The sequence below is a fragment of the Ischnura elegans genome, chromosome 5 (genome assembly GCF_921293095.1).
Source record: "Ischnura elegans chromosome 5, ioIscEleg1.1, whole genome shotgun sequence".
In the NCBI taxonomy this organism is placed as follows: Eukaryota; Metazoa; Arthropoda; class Insecta; order Odonata; family Coenagrionidae; genus Ischnura; species Ischnura elegans.
The window spans coordinates 47432472-47452699 of NC_060250.1; the positions used below are offsets into that span (position 1 = coordinate 47432472).

At 35.9% G+C, this 20228-nt stretch overlaps 1 long non-coding RNA gene across 1 annotated transcript; it reads right to left on the reverse strand.

Moving 5' to 3' along the window:
- Window positions 1–16283: 16283 nt before the first annotated feature.
- On the reverse strand, window positions 16284–16662 carry LOC124159820. The gene is made up of 2 exons (XR_006865018.1): window positions 16593–16662; window positions 16284–16357 (listed from the first exon to the last, which is right to left on the reverse strand). It is a non-coding gene; the product is annotated as an uncharacterized LOC124159820 (long non-coding RNA).
- Window positions 16663–20228: the final 3566 nt, after the last annotated feature.

Genomic DNA, 20228 nt, shown 5'->3' on the forward strand with positions numbered 1-20228 from the left:
ATTCCAATTTAAATTCTGGCGATTGTTACATTTCATCTTATTGTAGTTCAATTGAAATACATATATACATTAAAAGTTGTGGGAGTGAAAACACCTCACCTTTTTCATATTCTGTTAGGTATAATTTTAAGTTAATACACTAAATTTATTTAAATCCTGCGCCGTCCTATGTTTCAATAGGTATATGCCTCAATAATGCTAGCGTAACGTAATATTTCAGTACTCTTTAGACGTAAGGGTGGACTCCTTGATTTAGGAAAATTTTAGCAAATCTATATCCTCTAAGGCTATCAGGGGAAACAGATGCTTCGGTAGTTCATGTGCTGGAGCACTTTGGGTGAATTTTCAAGGTCTGGGTTCGAATCCTGGTCAAAGCAAATGATTTTTCCTTTGTGGAATTTTTGCACTCCCCCTACCTAATTGTCAAATTAGACTTCTCTTTTCAATTCACAGTGATGGCTACTCCCTTTTCTTATAACTATAAATCCTGATCTCTTACTCCTCAACGTACATAACTCTTCCCTCCAACGAGTTTCGTAACTCCCCTTGCCCACTCAGTAGTCGGTCCATGATATTTTTGTCACCCCCATATCTCATATAAAAGTTTTCTCTCCTCATCCAGCACGTCCAGCACTTCGTCGTTCATTTTCCTCCCCGTTCACTTCACATTCTCCATTCTTTTCCTCGCCCTAATTGCGAATGCGAGCCTAGTCATCTCTCATCCACCTTCCTTAGCATCCACGTTTCCGCACTGTAAAGCGCTACATTCCGTATAAGATCTTCCAATAGCCTTTTCTCTAAAATTATACGCAGCGACCCTCTCATCAGCTCTTTCCTATTCATGAACGCCTCCGTATGGCATGGTATTTGGAGGAGTCAATCGACAGCTGATGTCATTTGTGCTACGAGGGAAGAGTATGGAAGGAAGGGTGGAGAAAAACCTGGCGTCGGCATTAGCCTGCTCTTAACGAATGGCGCCAAGGGGATCACGGCTTAACATCTCATCCGACGGACGGAGTGTTGCGTTTTTAAATGCCCTCCACACTACATTCAAGGGATCGGACAGTTTCTGCAAATTCTTTGCCACCGCCGGGATTTGAACCCAAGCCCAAGGGGCTGGTAAGCCAACACTCCAGCTACCACACCGACCCAATCCCCACGCGTCTGTTCAATGGCAAATATACCTTTAAGTAAAAAATAATATTATTTTTAGTATCTTAATGAATTACTACAGAATGTCGGATGTGATTCTTAGAAGGATTGTAAGAACTTTTATTACTAGGGTCAAAGGCTCTGGCAAAGGATTAAGGGTATAGCAGTACAGATGTTTGAGAGGAATAAGATCCTTCATTAATTATTATTAGTTGAAATTCGGGCTGGTGATCGTAATCTTTGGATGAGACATTGTAAGCTTTAATCTCCTCAGTATGTATGGGAAATACGTACTATCCGCACATTTTTCTCATTGGAGCTATATTTCCCATAGCCGCACAGAAAAATTTGGGTCTGAGTTTCTCATAACCTCCGCAAAGAGCTTTTAATCTATCGTGAAAGATCCAAACAAAAGAGAGGACGTTTGACTCCGTAAACATTCGATTGCGTTAATCAGCAGCCTTGGCTTCAGAATCGTTCCGAATGGAGGTTTGGTATACATGAGGACGTACATCTAAATTCAAGATGGCCGAAAGCGAAATATTATTAAAAAATGTAAACAAAGGCGAGTTCTAAGGCTAGAGTCCCAGAGAAAAGTAGAAATGAATTGGAAACCGTTATTATATTAATATTTGATGTACAATTAGGCCCCGGGAGTGATTTTGGTTTCAGATCGTTTGGGTTAACATTTTCGGAGTACATTTTCATGACGGTATTTATTGGCCTTTTACATTAAATTGTGACTAGAATCTGTCTCAGAATCATATAGTGGTTTGTTTTTTATGTTAGCTAACTATGTGTAAACATTATTGAGGAATATATCAGTGGAAATATTTGATGAGAACTTGGGGTAACATTTCTGATGTACATTTTGCTTACGAGGCATTTGTATGTATTTTCATCATTGTGGGGTGAAAAAATCAATAGTGAATAATAAATAGGTTAACATATCGTGTTATTATACAACTAGGATGCTTATTTGAATCAAATTAAAGCAATGGGAGTTATTTTGGTTTCAGAAAAATTGGGTTAACATTTTCGGTGTACATCTTCATGTCGGTATTTATTGGCCTTTTGCATTAAATTGTGACTAGAATCTGTCTCAGAATCATATAGTGGTTTGTTTATGATATTAGCTAACTATGTGTAAACATGATTGAGGAATATATCGAGGTAAATATGTAATGAGAACTTGGGGTAACATTTCTGATGTACATTTTGCTTACGAGGCATTTGTATGTATTTTCATCATTGTGGGGTAAAAAAATCAATGGTGAATAATAAATAGGTTAACAGATCGTGTTATTATACAACTAGGATGCTTATTTGAATCAAATTAAAGCAATGGGAGTTATTTTGGTTTCAGAAAAATTGGGTTAACATTTTCGGTGTACATCTTCATGTCGGTATTTATTGGCCTTTTACATTAAATTGTGACTAGAATCTGTCTCAGAATCATATAGTGGTTTGTTTATGATATTAGCTAACTATGTGTAAACATGATTGAGGAATATATCGAGGTAAATATGTAATGAGAACTTGGGGTAACATTTCTGATGTACATTTTGCTTACGAGGCATTTGTATGTATTTTCATCATTGTGGGGTAAAAAAATCAATGGTGAATAATAAATACGTTAACAGATCGTGTTATTATACAACTAGGATGCTTATTTGAATCAAATTAAAGCAATGGGAGTTATTTTGGTTTCAGAAAAATTGGGTTAACATTTTCGGTGTACATCTTCATGTCGGTATTTATTGGCCTTTTACATTAAATTGTGACTAGAATCTGTCTCAGAATCATATAGTGGTTTGTTTATGATATTAGCTAACTATGTGTAAACGTGATTGAGGAATATATCAGTGGATATATTTGATGAGAACTTCGGGTAACATTTTTGATGTACATTTTGCTTACGAGGCATTTGTATGTATTTTCATCTTTGTGGGGTAAAAAAATCAATGGTGAATAATAAATTGGTTAACATATCGTGTTATTATACAACTAGGATGCTTATTTGAATCAAATTAAAGCAATGGGAGTTATTTTGGTTTCAGAAAGTTTGGGTTAACATTTTCGGTGTACATCTTCATGTCGGTATTTATTGGCCTTTTACATTAAATTGTGACTAGAATCTGTCTCAGAATCATATAGTGGTTACTTCGTGATATTAGCTAACTATGTGTAAACATGATTGAGGAATATATCAGTGGAAATATTTGATGAGAACTTGGGGTAACATTTCTGATGTACATTTTCCTTACGAGGCATTTGTATGTATTTTCATCATTGTGGTGTAAAAAAACAATAGTGAATAATAAATAGGTTAACATATCGTGTTATTATACAACTAGGATGCTTATTTGAATCAAATTAAAGCAATGGGAGTTATTTTGGTTTCAGAAAAATTGGGTTAACATTTTCGGTGTACATCTTCATGTCGGTATTTATTGGCCTTTTACATTTAATTGTGACTAGAATCTGTCTCAGAATCATATAGTGGTTTGTTTTTGATATTAGCTAACTATGTGTAAACATGATTGAGGAATATATCAGTGGAAATATTTGATGAGAACTTGGGGTAACATTTCTGATGTACATTTTGCTTACGAGGCATTTGTATGTATTTTCATCATTGTGGGGTAAAAAAATCAATAGTGAATAATAAATAGGTTAACATATCGTGTTATTATACAACTAGGATGCTTATTTGAATCAAATTAAAGCAATGGGAGTTATTTTGGTTTCAGAAAGTTTGGGTTAACATTTTCGGTGTACATCTTCATGTCGGTATTTATTGGCCTTTTACATTAAATTGTGACTAGAATCTGTCTCAGAATCATATAGTGGTTTGTTTTTGATATTAGCTAACTATGTGTAAACATGATTGAGGAATATATCGAGGTAAATATGTAATGAGAACTTGGGGTAACATTTCTGATGTACATTTTGCTTACGAGGCATTTGTATGTATTTTCATCTTTGTGGTGTAAAAAAACAATAGTGAATAATAAATAGGTTAACATATCGTGTTATTATACAACTAGAATGCTTATTTGAATCAAATTAAAGCAATGGGAGTTATTTTGGTTTCAGAAAAATTGGGTTAACATTTTCGGTGTACATCTTCATGTCGGTATTTATTGGCCTTTTACATTAAATTGTGACTAGAATCTGTCTCAGAATCATATAGTGGTTTGTTTATGATATTAGCTAACTATGTGTAAACGTGATTGAGGAATATATCAGTGGATATATTTGATGAGAACTTCGGGTAACATTTTTGATGTACATTTTGCTTACGAGGCATTTGTATGTATTTTCATCTTTGTGGGGTAAAAAAATCAATGGTGAATAATAAATTGGTTAACATATCGTGTTATTATACAACTAGGATGCTTATTTGAATCAAATTAAAGCAATGGGAGTTATTTTGGTTTCAGAAAGTTTGGGTTAACATTTTCGGTGTACATCTTCATGTCGGTATTTATTGGCCTTTTACATTAAATTGTGACTAGAATCTGTCTCAGAATCATATAGTGGTTTGTTTTTGATATTAGCTAACTATGTGTAAACATGATTGAGGAATATATCGAGGTAAATATGTAATGAGAACTTGGGGTAACATTTCTGATGTACATTTTGCTTACGAGGCATTTGTATGTATTTTCATCATTGTGGGGTAAAAAAATCAATGGTGAATAATAAATAGGTTAACAGATCGTGTTATTATACAACTAGGATGCTTATTTGATGTAAATTAAAGCAATGGGAGTTATTTTGGTTTCATAAAGTTTGGGTTAACATTTTTGGTGTACATCCTCATGTCGGTATTTATTGGCATTTTACATCATCAAATGGCTAGAATGTGTCTCGTAATGATAAAGTGGCTTAGTTTTGATGTCATCTAACGATGTGTAAACATGATTGAGGAATATATCAGCGTAAATATTTGATGAGAACTTGGGGTAACATTTCTGATGAACATTTTGCTTACGAGGCATTTATCTCTATTTTCATCATTGTGGGGTAAAAATTCAATAGAGAATAATAAATACGTAAACATTTCTTGTTACATTTCAACTAGAACGCTGATTTGATGTAAATTAAAGCAATGGCAGTTATTTTGGTTTCAGAAAGTTTGGGTTAACATTTTTGGTGTACATCCTCATGTCGGTATTTATTGGCATTTTACATCATTAAATGGCTAGAATGTGTCTCGTAATGATAAAGTGGCTTAGTTTTGATGTCATCTAACGATTTGTAAACATGATTGAGGAATATATCAGCGTAAATATTTGATGAGAACTTGGGGTAACATTTCTGATGAACATTTTGCTTACGAGGCATTTATCTCTATTTTCATCATTGTGGGGTAAAAATTCAATAGTGAATAATAAATACGTAAACATTTCTTGTTACATTTCAACTAGAACGCTGATTTGATGTAAATTAAAGCAATGGCAGTTATTTTGGTTTCAGAAAGTTTGGGTTAACATTTTTGGTGTACATCCTCATGTCGGTATTTATTGGCATTTTACATCATTAAATGGCTAGAATGTGTCTCGTAATGATAAAGTGGCTTAGTTTTGATGTCATCTAACGATGTGTAAACATGATTGAGGAATATATCAGTGTAAATATTTGATGAGAACTTAGGGTAACATTTCTGATGAACATTTTGCTTACGAGGCATTTATCTCTATTTTCATCATTGTGGGGTAAAAATTCAATAGTGAATAATAAATATGTAAACATTTCTTGTTACATTTCAACTAGAATGCTAATTTGATGTAAATTAAAGCAATGGCAGTTATTTTGGTTTCATAAAGTTTGGGTTAACATTTTTGGTGTACATCCTCATGTCGGTATTTATTGGCATTTTACATCATTAAATGGCTAGAATGTGTCTCGTAATGATAAAGTGGCTTAGTTTTGATGTCATCTAACGATGTGTAAACATGATTGAGGAATATATCAGTGTAAATATTTGATGAGAACTTGGGGTAACATTTCTGATGAACATTTTGCTTACGAGGCATTTATCTCTATTTTCATCATTGTAGGGTAAAAATTCAATAGTGAATAATAAATAGGCAAAATTTTTTTGTTATATTAACTTAAGGGGACTGCCATCAATCATTCGGGCCAGGTGATGGACTTATGTTTTTGCTGACAAAGAAATTTTTAGTTAAAAAGAAAAATAGCTGTTTTTCTTTTGGCATTGAATTGAGGCAAGAATACTTTCACAGAATAATTTTCATTTCAAAAAATTATTTTCAGAGACACTTTCCAAAAATACATAGACTATTTTCAGAAAAAAATCTGTATGTACCTTTAATATGTACATGAAAGTAACACTCAACAGCTATCCATTTTGGTATTGTTGATAAGACTGCTGTTGATATCACCTTTGCCGATTTATCTGGATTTTACTACCTTTAGTCTGGTTCCTACCCTTGTATATTATTGGTGTGAATTTACATGACAGTGAGAAAAATGTATCATTTGCCAATATTGTGCAGATTTCACGGAACACACAAGCCCTTCCACCGCGACAAGGTAGTAGTCCTTGGAAAGGGACATGCAAACTGCTTATCTACATATTTACAATATAGGTGTTACTATCACGTAAAAAATAATGTAACTGAAGATAAATAAATTCCTTGCACATTCTCTTAACATGCTGAGCCTTCAAGACTTAGGAAAATAGAAAGATATGTACATATGTTATTTATCAAGGATATTAAGAGCCAGTTGTTATTGAATGATTATAGACATGCTGCATATGATTAGAAATGGCTATGCAACTCAGCTTGACGTATTCATTTCTTAGCTTGCTGTTTACAAAACGACTGGACAAAAATTTGCTCTCTAAGCAAGCTGTAATGTACATGACATCAAATTTCAGGACAAAAAATATTGCACAGTTTTATAGAAAGCACCTTAGCACTTCCTTATAGATAAAGCTAAATAAAAGTCATGACCTTGTGGAAGACTCAAGGTGTTATGTATGGCAATGACTAGAATAATCAAATAAAAATATGCTATCTTGGCATACCTTCCAATACAAAAAATAAAATATGACTAGCACATAAAATGATACAAATGCTATAATTCTGAACTAGGAAGTATGCTCTATCAAATTTGAAAAGATAGTAGGAAGAAGTAAGTACATAGAAGATGCATGTGATGCAAGTCATCTCAAGATCTGAAAAAATGTCATGCAAAATATTTAAGGCACACAGGAAAATGAAATAGGAAAGAAGAATGAAAAGGTGCAGCTATTGAAGACACAAACATTGCTTTAACCTCTGGCAATTGGGTAGCCTGCAAGTATGGTTTTCAGTGGCTTCTCCCAGTGATTGTGTTGAACATTAACTTCCTGTAGGCAACTGGATCGACTGGTTGTCCTTTCAGATCTTGCTCAGCAAACCTTGATATGTAAACCCCACAGTTAAGGCCATCAATTTGCAACAGATGCTTTGGGTGAAATGTCTTCCAGTCTGCAATCTCACCACTACATTTATGACCAAGGAATATAACCCACTGAGCAATACCGTATTTATACATAGGCTTAATGCTATCACTGGAAGGGTCATAAAAATCAATTTCTTTTTCATTAAGCCTAACTACTAGGAGAAGCCAATGTGAATTCAATGGATTAAATGGAATAATTAGCTTAGTTACATCTTTGAAGGTGATTTTCTGAAAAAGGGATAATACCTTCTCTAATTTCATATTGCTAACTACAAACTGCCGTATCTATAATTCTAGCAGTAGATATAGATGAGCTTACAATTGTTAGAAAAACTGCGATTACAGTATCGTACAGCCAGCCTCTTTGAAAATCTGGTGATACACACTAGGCTAATTGCTCAACTTCTAAATGACTTATAAAACAATCAAGTGATTTAGATGCACAGAATTGACTGTATATTGGCCACTCCTGCAAACAGTTTTCAGAAGATTACTGTTCGAAGAAATTCGATCTGTGAAAGAGCAACACTCATTATTCATTAATGAATCTTTAATGGACTCTAGTTGATCTCGGCTAGGGCTCTGGAAGTAGTGCTTGGTGGGTTTGCGATCCTTTGAGGTTTGGTGCAACCTGTATTGAGTTGCTTATAGATTAGAGGTAGGGGGTACTCTTGCATGCTGCAGTTTAGGAGGTTCTGTGGTATGCTCAATTGCATCGAATTTCTCGAGCAGTAATTTTAAAGTGTTAAGAACATGGAGAAGGAGAGGCTGTGACTTTTTTTGATTGATGAATGATTTTATTTGCTTCAAACTATTTTCTATAGAATGGAGTAACTGTTCTTTAGATTAATCATTATTGGAAAATGATGATGAGCAAAGGTCCAATTTTGCTGTACTTTCAACTTCAAAGGCAGGGGCTGATGAAGTATGATGATTTCGAACTTGAAAAGAGTGAACTTTATGAACGTGCTTCCATATTGAATGTTTGTCACTGTATGAGCAAATATACATGTGTGAACAAAGACCCGCACAAGATAACCTACAGCATTTTACGAAGCACAACTCTGGAAGGCTACAATCACCATTGGCCAACTTGACAAAGTACAAAGACGAAGGATCAGACTGGGCTCTGACATTCCAACACTAGCCTTTAGTCACTACCATTACATTTTCATCAAGGATTTTGATGCCTTTGTAATGGTGTAAACAATTTACGCTTGCAAATCCAAGAGGTGGCTATTCAATAATCCTATTGTACTTTAGAGACAGGTACGCTGTTTTTGGATTCTGAAAATAATTGTTACAAAATCATCTAATATCCTGTTAACTTTCCAGTTAAGGTAATGGGTTTTCAGTGTTGTGAAATGTTTTCACAAACATATTGGTATTAGTGTTGGCATGCGGAAAATTTCTAAAGCACATAGCCCATTTATTACACTTACTTGATAACTTTAACTTCAACTTACTCAATTGATCATAGGAAGTCATCAGTTTGAGCTTTTTTTACCATTTTACTAAATTTTCTATGCATAGAAAAATAAGTTTTTCTATAAATTCCTTGTATGGAATACAATTGTGGTTGGAGAACTGTGGTATGTAACAGTAGACTCTCGTTAATACGAACAACGTTATTACGAAGTTCTCGCTTTTACGAAGCAAATCGTTGGTCCCGACGAAAAGCTATCCAAGCTATAGGAAAAGAAACGTTATTAAAAATTTTCGTTTTTACGAAATTACGAACCTCCGTCCCGGTCCTGGTAGTTACAAAATGAACTTTATTACGAAGTTCCACGCATAAGCTATGGCATTTAGATGGATATTCACTACGCTTAGTTTTAATTATCACGCCACGTTTAAGTTGTCCTCATGTACTGTGACCGAGAGCGTCATTTATGGTTATTTCTTCACCATTCGCGCAGCGTCATATAACGAACTTCATTCCTTGGGAATCACGGTGACAGACTCACAGCTCGTAAATTTGATGTACAGTTAGTTCTCTTCCTTCGCACATTCGATTTACGAACTTGCAGAGATGACACCATTAAAAAATTTCGAATTTGGTGCCTTTTGATTTAGCCGTTGCTAAGCCGTGCGGCGTAGAGGAAATCGTACTCTGGGCATAATCTGAACAAAGTATCATTCATTCCGGTGTGAAGTTAGGAACTGTTCAACGTTTCGCCCGTTGTTCCTTGCCGCGGAGAGCGATTTTTTCGGCTGCGTTGCACGCCCAGCTAGATCAATTCGTCACAATCGTGAGTTAGCGCAGTGTTGCATTCTGCATCATAACCGTACTCCTCGATGCCTTGCATGCAGGACGACCGGTCCGATGACGGCAGAATAGGAGGTGCGGATAACTCTTCGCCAGCACGGATTGCAGGCAATCGCTGTCCCCCAAACGCACCTCACACATGCCTAGTCATACAACGTTGTCAAATGCATACAGAGCAGCGAAATAAGCCTGATCAACTAAAACATGCCCTTTCTTCGAATCCCCAAAACAAGTGGTTCTTCCACTGGGTCCTTCACGCTCGTCGTCCTTTCCGTCTCCATTCTTCACGGAGGCCCTTATAGGCGTTTCACTTTCTCACCTGGCAACGCTGCCCCGACGTAGACTATCCTGCATGTCATCGGACAACTCTCGGCGGCCGGACCGTAGGTTTATCAACTTAGGAACAAGGTCTTGGAACGCATCTAGTTCGTAAATCGGACTTACTGTACTCGGGAGGATATCAACCCTCGATAACGTCATGCCGCATGCCGAAACTGAAACGATTTTTCCTGTTTATATTTATTTCCGCGTAATTTAATCGCATTTATCACGTACGGTTTTTTCGACGATTCCCAAGAGAAACGTTCATACGAACTTCGTTATTACATACCTCCGGGCTATCGGTCCGATGAACTTCGTAATAACGAGAGTCTACTGTAACTGAATTTTTCCTGCTTCTAGGAAATTATATTGGTAGGTATCTGTTCTTGTTTATTTAGATCAGTAGAACACCAAGAAGTTAGGTGTTTGGGCTTCATGTTCACGTGGAAAGGTACATGATAGAGTAAATGTATTTCAGGGCTTCAGTTCTTCCTATGCATATGACATTAGCAGAGCTCTCTGGTGTTCTTTCCATTTAGGTCAGACTTGGACCATTACTAATATCTCGAAACATTGCTTAAGAAACAATTCTACTTTAACATGCTATAAACAGTAAACCACCTCTTTCATAATAAATTAATCCATATTTAAATCTTTGCGACCCATTGTATTTAAATGAGTACCACTTGCTAGTTTAGTCAGTACATGAGAATTATTAGCCCATGCATAAAAAGAAAATGACTTCATATACAGTACACTCCCGATTATCCGGGCTAATGATGGGGAGAGACGGCACGAATAATCGTAAAACACGGATAACCTAAACTTTTACGTAAATGTCTGGTAATGTTCATAATTTACGTAAAAAACAATATAATATTATTTATGCAGGTATTCTGTTATTTAAGAGTGCTTCCCGGACTCAATGAGAGCTTTCTTCGCCAGTTCTCGATCTTTTTAGCGGCGATAAGATTGTTGTGCTTGTATTATTAATGCTCTGTATAAGGCCTGGTTTCGAAAACCACACATCCGTGGCTGTGTGATCACGGATGCAGTAAAGTGGTTTGAAAGAATGCTTCAAAACCACTACTCGACGTCGGAAATTACTTTCAGGCACCGCGCCATTTATGTTAGTTGCGTCTCGCACAAGTTGCCCAGATTGCAGCTGCTGCGGGGCGTGTATCCCAAGGTCGGTAAAGGAGTATCCGTGATCACGGAGCGCGGTCGTGCATTGCGAGGCTTGGAAAATAGGAACACGGTGATCCCGTCAATGCAGCTAGCGCGCGATCGCTTCAGTTTTACGTAGGGGATTGTAACGGAAATAATAAGCCTGGTGTATCCTCGCATTAATGCAGTAATTCCGATGATTTTGCGTCCGATTGTATTTTTAAAAAAATATATAGCAGAAAAAAAAGAGCAAGAGTGACAATCATGCACGGATAATCCACAACCCAAATAAACCGTAGCCGGATAATCGGGAGTGTGCTGTACTAACAGTACAAATAAAGGTTTGCCCAGAAAAAGACTGGAACTCTTAAAAGCACATGGAAACACAGTATAATTCTATCAATGATGTCAGTGTATGAGGAAAATATTTGCCATTAAGCCTGTGGTATTTATCACACTGTTGTATGACTTTTAAAACTGATTTTATTGGTTTGAATTATTATTTCAAGTTATATTTACTGGTCCGACAATAAGATTTTATGAAACCAAAATCGCTATATGATGCTATGAATAGTTTTTATGCAGTACTTAAGATGCTGTTTGCATTTTCACTCCTGTAAATTTCTTTAGTAAGAGTAATTATCCTAAATGATTCTTCCCTGCTCTCAAAATTTGGATCACTCAAAATAAAATTTACCATTTAACCTTTAAAAAATGGTGATCGGACTGAGTACATGAAATTCAATCACCTCATCAAGAGATGTTAATAGGTGATCATTAGACCATTAGGTAATTCTTTTGGCCTCATGTTACCAGGGGTGTAGCTAGGACAGGCGCAGCAAGGAGGGGTTTTGGGGATAAACCCCTCCCCCAGATTTCAGAGAAATTTTTAAATTTAATCCATTTTACTTAATTGCATTAATATTACTAATAGAATAGTGTAAGGATTAATAAAAATATCCATCCGAAAGTGGTAAAACTCGCCATTTATCTGAAAAATTTTCTAGGGGAGGGCCCCCGCACCTCCCTCTTATCCTAGTGGGCATAGGCGGATCCAGGGGGGGGGCACGGGGGCACGTGCCCCCCCCAGACCCTTAAAAATATGCTAGATTTTTAATACGGTCCCATTATCATTTCGTTTGTTTTGTATGACGAGGTATCCTTGTGCCCCCCCCTGACCAAAATCCTGGATACGGCCTTGCTTGTGCCCCTCCCAGAAAGAAATCCTGGATCCGCCCCTGCTAGTGGGTATTCCATACCCTCAGATCCCCCAGTGTTAGTTGCGCCTAAAACCTCCCCTTGCCTAATTCCTAGCTGCGCACCTGAGCTAGAATGGTGTTGGGGGTACAGTGGTGGAATCCTCTGGGGAAAATGTGAACATTTTTATCTGTAAAATTGACATGTTACGCTATTTTGCTTCACAAAAATAATAGTCAATATTAGTTTTGCTTCCTAGTATCGGTGGAATAGAATTAATTTGTTTTATAGGTTAATATTTTTCTGCTAAAACTAATGCTTTTGGGGGAGAGAGGGCAAGAGACCTTCCTGGCTATGCCACTGCATGTAACTCATGAGAAAAGTAGTATTATTCCTTCAAGAATGCAGTTGAATTTGTGTCCCCACTTCTTAACAAAACATTTAAAATAGCTCTCCATATTATCTTTAACAAGTCTCTAGATGCTGGCATAATTCCTAGCTCCTCCAAAAAAGCAATTGTGATACCTGTGTGTAAAAACGTTAACACTATTAAAAAAATGAAAAAGTGGAAAGTCACTGCACAATCAGACTTATGTACAAAGGCACAGTCAAAATTGTGTCCTGTAAAGCAGTGAATTCCTAGGACGCATTCGATAATGCATGACAAAATAGCCCCTCTTCTAATCCCAAGCTCACATTCTCGCAATTTTATGCCGTATTGAAAATTAATGCAGTTCTAACCTGCGCAATTACATGCCCCATGTAAAGCAGCCTTTAGTGATTATAGACCATTATTCAGTCAGTTTTTGCCAAAGTGTTTGAAAACCTGATTACTGATTAAGGGCAAGGATTTAGGTGCGTTACTTCAACTACTAGGTACAAACCTTTTGCTTTTTCAGCTATTAGTAGCTACAGATCCTACTGATCATTTTCAGGTACAGTGTATTGTGATTTTTCCAAATGCATTCAATTAAGTTTATCATTTTTCTATCAGCAGCAAAACTGAAAGCCAATGGAATATGTGGTCCCATGCTATAAGTCAAAGAGAGGACTAGCAAATAAAATCCAGAATGCAGAACCATCACAATTTTATGCAACATCTGCTTTTCCACAGGGCTCCCACCTGGGACCACTTCCTTTATTACTGTTTGTGAATGATAATTATCATGGATTTTCCCTAGAGTCCATTAATGGAGAATGGTCTTTAAATCTGAGAAAGCACTCAATCTCCGCTGTTGACTTTAAAATCTTCTATTCCATTGATTCACATACTGCAGTGTCAGCAGTAATACTACATGATGTCATTGACCTTCAGCAACGGTTAGCTTCTCTTTCTGCTTTGTAGTACAAGAATAATTTATTGCAGATAAGCATCATTAAAGGTAGTGTACTTACCTTTTGTAAATGGAAACCCTTTTTTTTAATATACTAATTATCTGAAAACATATTACATAGGTTCCACTAAATATAGGACCAATGTGTACTGTTGGACTACAAACTAAAATTAGATACAGATATTGATTCAACCATAAGCAAATAAATATTCGAGTCCCTTGGTTTCACATGAAAGCATTGTAAAGATTACAACAAAAATGCTCAGTTACCCTTTCCTGAATGTCAACATAGACAGATCTGCAAACTGAATACTTTACATTGGTATGAGGTCCTTGATATCTCAAATGTGTAGCCAATATTGAAAAGGTACTGAACAATTTTTAAAACAGTTGCATTAGTATAAATGATAAACAGAAAGAAAGAATTATTTACTGGTTCAGATTTATTATCATAAATATTACAAAGATGAAAATAAAGATAAATGCCTCGTGAGCAAAATGTTCATCAGGGATGTTACCCCAAGTTCACATGAAATATTTAAACTGATATATTCCTCAAACATGTTTACACATAGTCAAATAATATAAAAACCATACCACTTTATGATTTTGAGACATAATCTAGTCACGAAATAATGTAAAAAGTCAATAATTACCGACATGAAGATGTTCACCAAAAATGTTAACCCAAACGTTCTGAAACCAAAATACCTCCCAGTGCTTAGGTTTGCATCAAACAAGCGTTCTACTTGCGATATAACAAGAAATGTTAACCTGCTTATTATTCAAAATTGAATTTTTTCCCTACAATGTTGAAAATCTAGATGACTGCCTTGTAAGGTTGGTTCAACAGAAATGTTACCCCAAGTTCACATAAAATATTTACACTGACATATTCCTCAAACATGTTTACACATAGTTAGGTAATATAAAAAACAAACCACTGTATGATTTAGAGACACATTCTATTCACGAAATAATGTAAAAGGTCAAAAATACCGGCATGAAGATGTTCATCAAAAATGTTAACCTAAACTTTCTGAAACCAAAATAACTCCCATTGCTTTAATTTGCATCAAATAAGCGTTCTAGTTGTATAATAACACGATATGTTTACCTATTTATTATTCACTATTGAATTTTTACTCCACAACGATGAAATTAAGGATAAATGCCGCATGAAAAAATTGTTCATCAGAAATGTTACCCCAAGTTCACATCGAATATTTACACTGAGAAGTTGCTCAAATATGTTTGCCCATAGTTAGATGACATCAAAACCAAACCACGTTATCATTTTCGTACATATTCTAGTCATTAAATGATGTCAAATGCCAATAAATACCGACATGAGGATGTACACCAAAAATGTTAACCCAAACTTTCTGAAACCAAAATAACTGCCATTGCTTTAATTTACATCAAATCAGCGTTCTAGTTGAAATGTAACAAGAAATGTTTACGTATTTATTATTCACTATTGAATTTTTACCCCACAATGATGAAAATAGAGATAAATGCCTCGTAAGCAAAATGTTCATCAGAAATGTTACCCTAAGTTCTCATCAAATATTTATGCTGATATATTCCTCAATCATGTTTACACATCGTTAGATGACATCAAAACTAAGCCACTTTATCATTACGAGACACATTCTAGCCATTTAATGATGTAAAATGCCAATAAATACCGACATGAGGATGTACACCAAAAATGTTAACCCAAACTTTATGAAACCAAAATAACTCCCATTGCTTTAATTTACATCAAATCAGCGTTCTAGTTGAAATGTAACAAGAAATGTTTACGTATTTATTATTCACTATTGAATTTTTACCCCACAATGATGAAAATAGAGATAAATGCCTCGTAAGCAAAATGTTCATCAGAAATGTTACCCCAAGTTCTCATCAAATATTTACGCTGATATATTCCTCAATCATGTTTACACATCGTTAGATGACATCAAAACTAAGCCACTTTATCATTACGAGACACATTCTAGCCATTTAATGATGTAAAATGCCAATAAATACCGACATGAGGATGTACACCAAAAATGTTAACCCAAACTTTCTGAAACCTAAATAACTCCCATTGCTTTAATTTGCATCAAATAAGCGTTCTAGTTGTATAATAACACGATATGTTCACCTATTTATTATTCACTATTGAATTTTTACTCCACAACGATGAAAATAAGGATAAATGCCGCACAAGAAAATTGTTCATCGGAAATGTTACCCCAAGTACACATCGAATATTTACACTGATACATTACTCAAACATGATTGCCAATAGTTAGATGACATCAAAACAAAACGACTTAATGATTTAGAGACACATTCTATTCACGAAATAATTTAAAAGGTCAAAAAGCTTTTATTTGCATCAAATAAGCGTTCTAGGTGCATAATAACACGACATGTTTACCTACTTATTATTCACTATTGAATTTTTACTCCACAACGATGAAATTAAGGATAAATGCTGCATGAGAAAATTGTTCATCAGAAATGTTACCCCAAGTTCACATCGAATATTTACACTGATATATTCCTCAAACATGATTGCCCATAGATATAAGACATCAAAACAAAACCACGTTATCATTTTCGTACATATTCTAGTCATTAAATGGAATTGCATAATAACACGACATGTTTACCTACTTATTATTCACTATTGAATTTTTACTCCACAACGATGAAATTAAGGATAAATGCTGCATGAGAAAATTGTTCATCAGAAATGTTACCCCAAGTTCACATCGAATATTTACACTGATATATTCCTCAAACATGATTGCCCATAGATAGATGACATCAAAACAAAACCACGTTATCATTTTCGTACATATTCTAGTCATTAAATGATGTCAAATGCCAATAAATACCGACATGAGGATGTACACCAAAAATGTTAACCCAAACTTTCTTACCGCTTGTAGTTACTCATTTGTTTTTTTATTCCAAATATCAGCATAGGGGCGGTGTCTCCGATGTACGTGAAAAATGTATACCATACCTCCGTTCTCTAAAATTCTTGGCTTCAGGCGTAGTCGGCGACCGCTCTTGTTTGCGGTCTTCCGTGGGTGTAATGTGAGAATTAACCTTGACTGAAGCGTGAGAAATAATTTTAATGGCCCGGAATGGGTGCCAGATAATCACATGAACGGTGAAAAGAGAGCGTTTTTCTATTTTTTTCTAGGAAATGTGACCTATTAAAAACATTGAAGGCGAACGCGAAATAAGGCTAAAAAAAATGGCTATAGCAAACATCAGATTTCTGAGGCCCTAAAAAGGACCTTTAACAAGCCCATTGGCGATATAAGGGAGCCGCAAGAAGAGCCGACCGCGAAAGCCTTTCTTCCCTATGTCTCCACAATATCCGGAAAGATGCAACGCATTCTAGGCAGATACAACATTAAGACAATTCATTTACCACCTCCAAAGCTCAGGGATCAGCTGGTGAGAGTAAAGGATCCCCTCGGACTGAAGACACCAGGAGTCTACGAAATTCCATGCGAGTGCGGAAAGAAATACATTGGAGAGACCAGTCGGACTATTGAAACTAGAACGAAGGAACATCAAAGGTACTTACGTCTGGCCCAACCGGAAAAGTCTGCAGTGGCGGAGCATAGCATCAACGAAGACCATGCCATACAATGGAAGGAGACGAAACTGCTATGCCGAGCACATGGCTACTGGGACCGCCTTGTCAAGGAAGCCATTCAGATCCGCATCAACCGCAACAACTTCAACAGGGACACTGGTTTCCAAATCAGCAATGCTTGGAGACATGGCCAACTTTGAACAGGCCGGAACATGGAATTTTGGCAACGCTGTGCCGGGGTCCTATCGTGTTTGTTTGAGAGCATGGCGACTTATGCGTGAAGAGTATCCGTGTAACCAAAGAAGCATTAAATCTCTTGTTAAAAAGGCAGAACTGGACTTCTTTTGTGGATATCATATTGGCTAAAGGTACATACAATAGTTTTAAGATAATTTTTGGGAGCTGAAGGAGGAAAATCACGTTTATTATTTCAAAAGTGTTGCGGTCACATGCCGGCCGGCCATAAATGGTGGGGAATTGAGAGTGCAACAATACTGGTTTAAAAGGGGGAACAAGAATTATTTTTCTGTACTTTGTTTTGCCTTACGGTAAGTAAAATAGTTTAAAGATATTCTCAGTGAATTGTGAGTGGATATTCAGCAGTATTTCATCCAAAGCATAGCGTCTGTTGGCGGCCGGCCACGAAGTAACACAAATGAAACGAGGCGTATTTGTCGGGATATAAATGCTGCGTTGTTTTTACAATATTATTATTCTCGGGTTAACAGTGATTGCTATATTTGGTGTGCCTTATGAATAACTATGTGTAGTTGTGTTTATAATAACGTCTTATATTATTGAACGACGAATGGCTTCTCGTTAACTCTGTTAATATATGTATCCAGTACCGATGTTATTCATATTTTCCAAACTTATCATGAATGCACTGCTTTTATTCTGTGATCAGCGAAACTATCTTTATTAATGCAACTTTCCATTGTTTTCATTAAAGGGGCCCAAGCGTTGTTGTGTGCATATTGCAGAAGCAACTACCTATCCACCAAAAACAAGGGGTATGTGACTGTGTTCCAGTTCACCAAAGATGAACGCAGTAGACAGAAGTGGCTGAAGAATATCCCTCGGAAGGATCGGAATCTTTCTTCAAGCGCAATAGTTTGCGTCAAGCATTTTGCTGAGCGGGATATCCTACACCGAGTCACTTACATGAATAAGAACGGTGAAGTGAAAAGTTACGAGTTAGATCGCCTAAAGTTGTCCCCTGGTGCTACTCCCACAGTGTTTCAGGCCCTCTCCTCTTCTTAAAACTTCTTATTGTGATCAGTGAACCATGAAAATCTGTGAACATAAGTAGATGAGTTGTACTTCTAAGAAATGAAATCAGGAAGTATTGTATGAATCAGTGGAACATGAAAAGACTGCTGATGAAATGACAATATATATCTTTATTTCCGAAAGACATGCTAATTTGACATCAGGCCGCCTTCTAATACTGAAGGTACATTGGAAAATCAATTGCTACTAAGTGATATGGAATATATAAGTGGTATTTTGAACTAATTCATCTTTCCCTTCCAGGTAAAACTTCTTGTTGTGATCAGTGAACTATGAAAACCTGTGAACGTAAGTAGATAAGATCTTGGAAATGAGATCAGCAAATATTTTATGAATCAGTGGAACATGAAAGAACATTGATGAAATGTCAATATTTGTTCTCGTATCGATAAGGGTACCTTAATTGATATTTATCTGCCGTACTATACTCTAGGTATGTTGAAAATCCAAGGGTACTGAGTGATATCATATATGCGTGGTATTTTTGAACTAATCCATCTTTCTATTGCAGGTAAAACTCCTTATTGTGACCAGTGAAGCATGAAAATCTGTGGAAATAATTAAAGATGAATTATTTCTTGGAGATGAAATGAACGAATATTGTATGAATTAGTGAGAACATGAAAGAACTACTGAGGAAATGACGATATAAGTTCTCATATTGAAAAGACTTAGTAAATTGACGTCTAGCCGCCTTCCAATACAGTAGGTATATTGGAAAATCCATGAGTGCTGAGTGAAATTATGTATATATGTGGTATTTAGAACAACAAAATAATTTTCTCTGCAGCTAAAACTTCCTTTGGAGTGAACTTTGAAAATTTGGTCTTATAATCAATTATTAAGAACCTGGTGTGGCTACCATTATTGAGATTAATTCAATAATTTCCTTTCGTTTGTAAAATTTGATTTGATTTTAATCAGTATTGAGTTATACGGTAGTATAATGTTATTTGTTGAGACATTTCTCCAATTCGGAAGTCATTATTATTTCATTATACTGGTCTTGGTGTTTAGAAATATTAGATTGACAATATATTTATCTTCCTTATGGCTTCATATTTTTTACACATTTTTGTCTAATATATAGAATGTTAAGACTAGTTTTTTTGTTATATCACATAAAGTTTTCTAATTAGCCCTTACATTTGTACTGATCATGTTTTTTTCATCAAATTTTTCCATCAGATAATGTGGTGCCTGTGAAACTGATAGCTGTTGCTGGTGACGGTTCATCGGTGAACTTCAAATGGCACGATCTATGGAGGTTGTTTCCGGCTGAAATTGAAATTAAGAACCTGTGGCAGCTTTTATTTATTCCACTTTCTGGAGTAATATTTATGCTTTGATGGCCATGCCTTGTGACATTGTGAGGTTGTTTGATATGTTGTTTGAC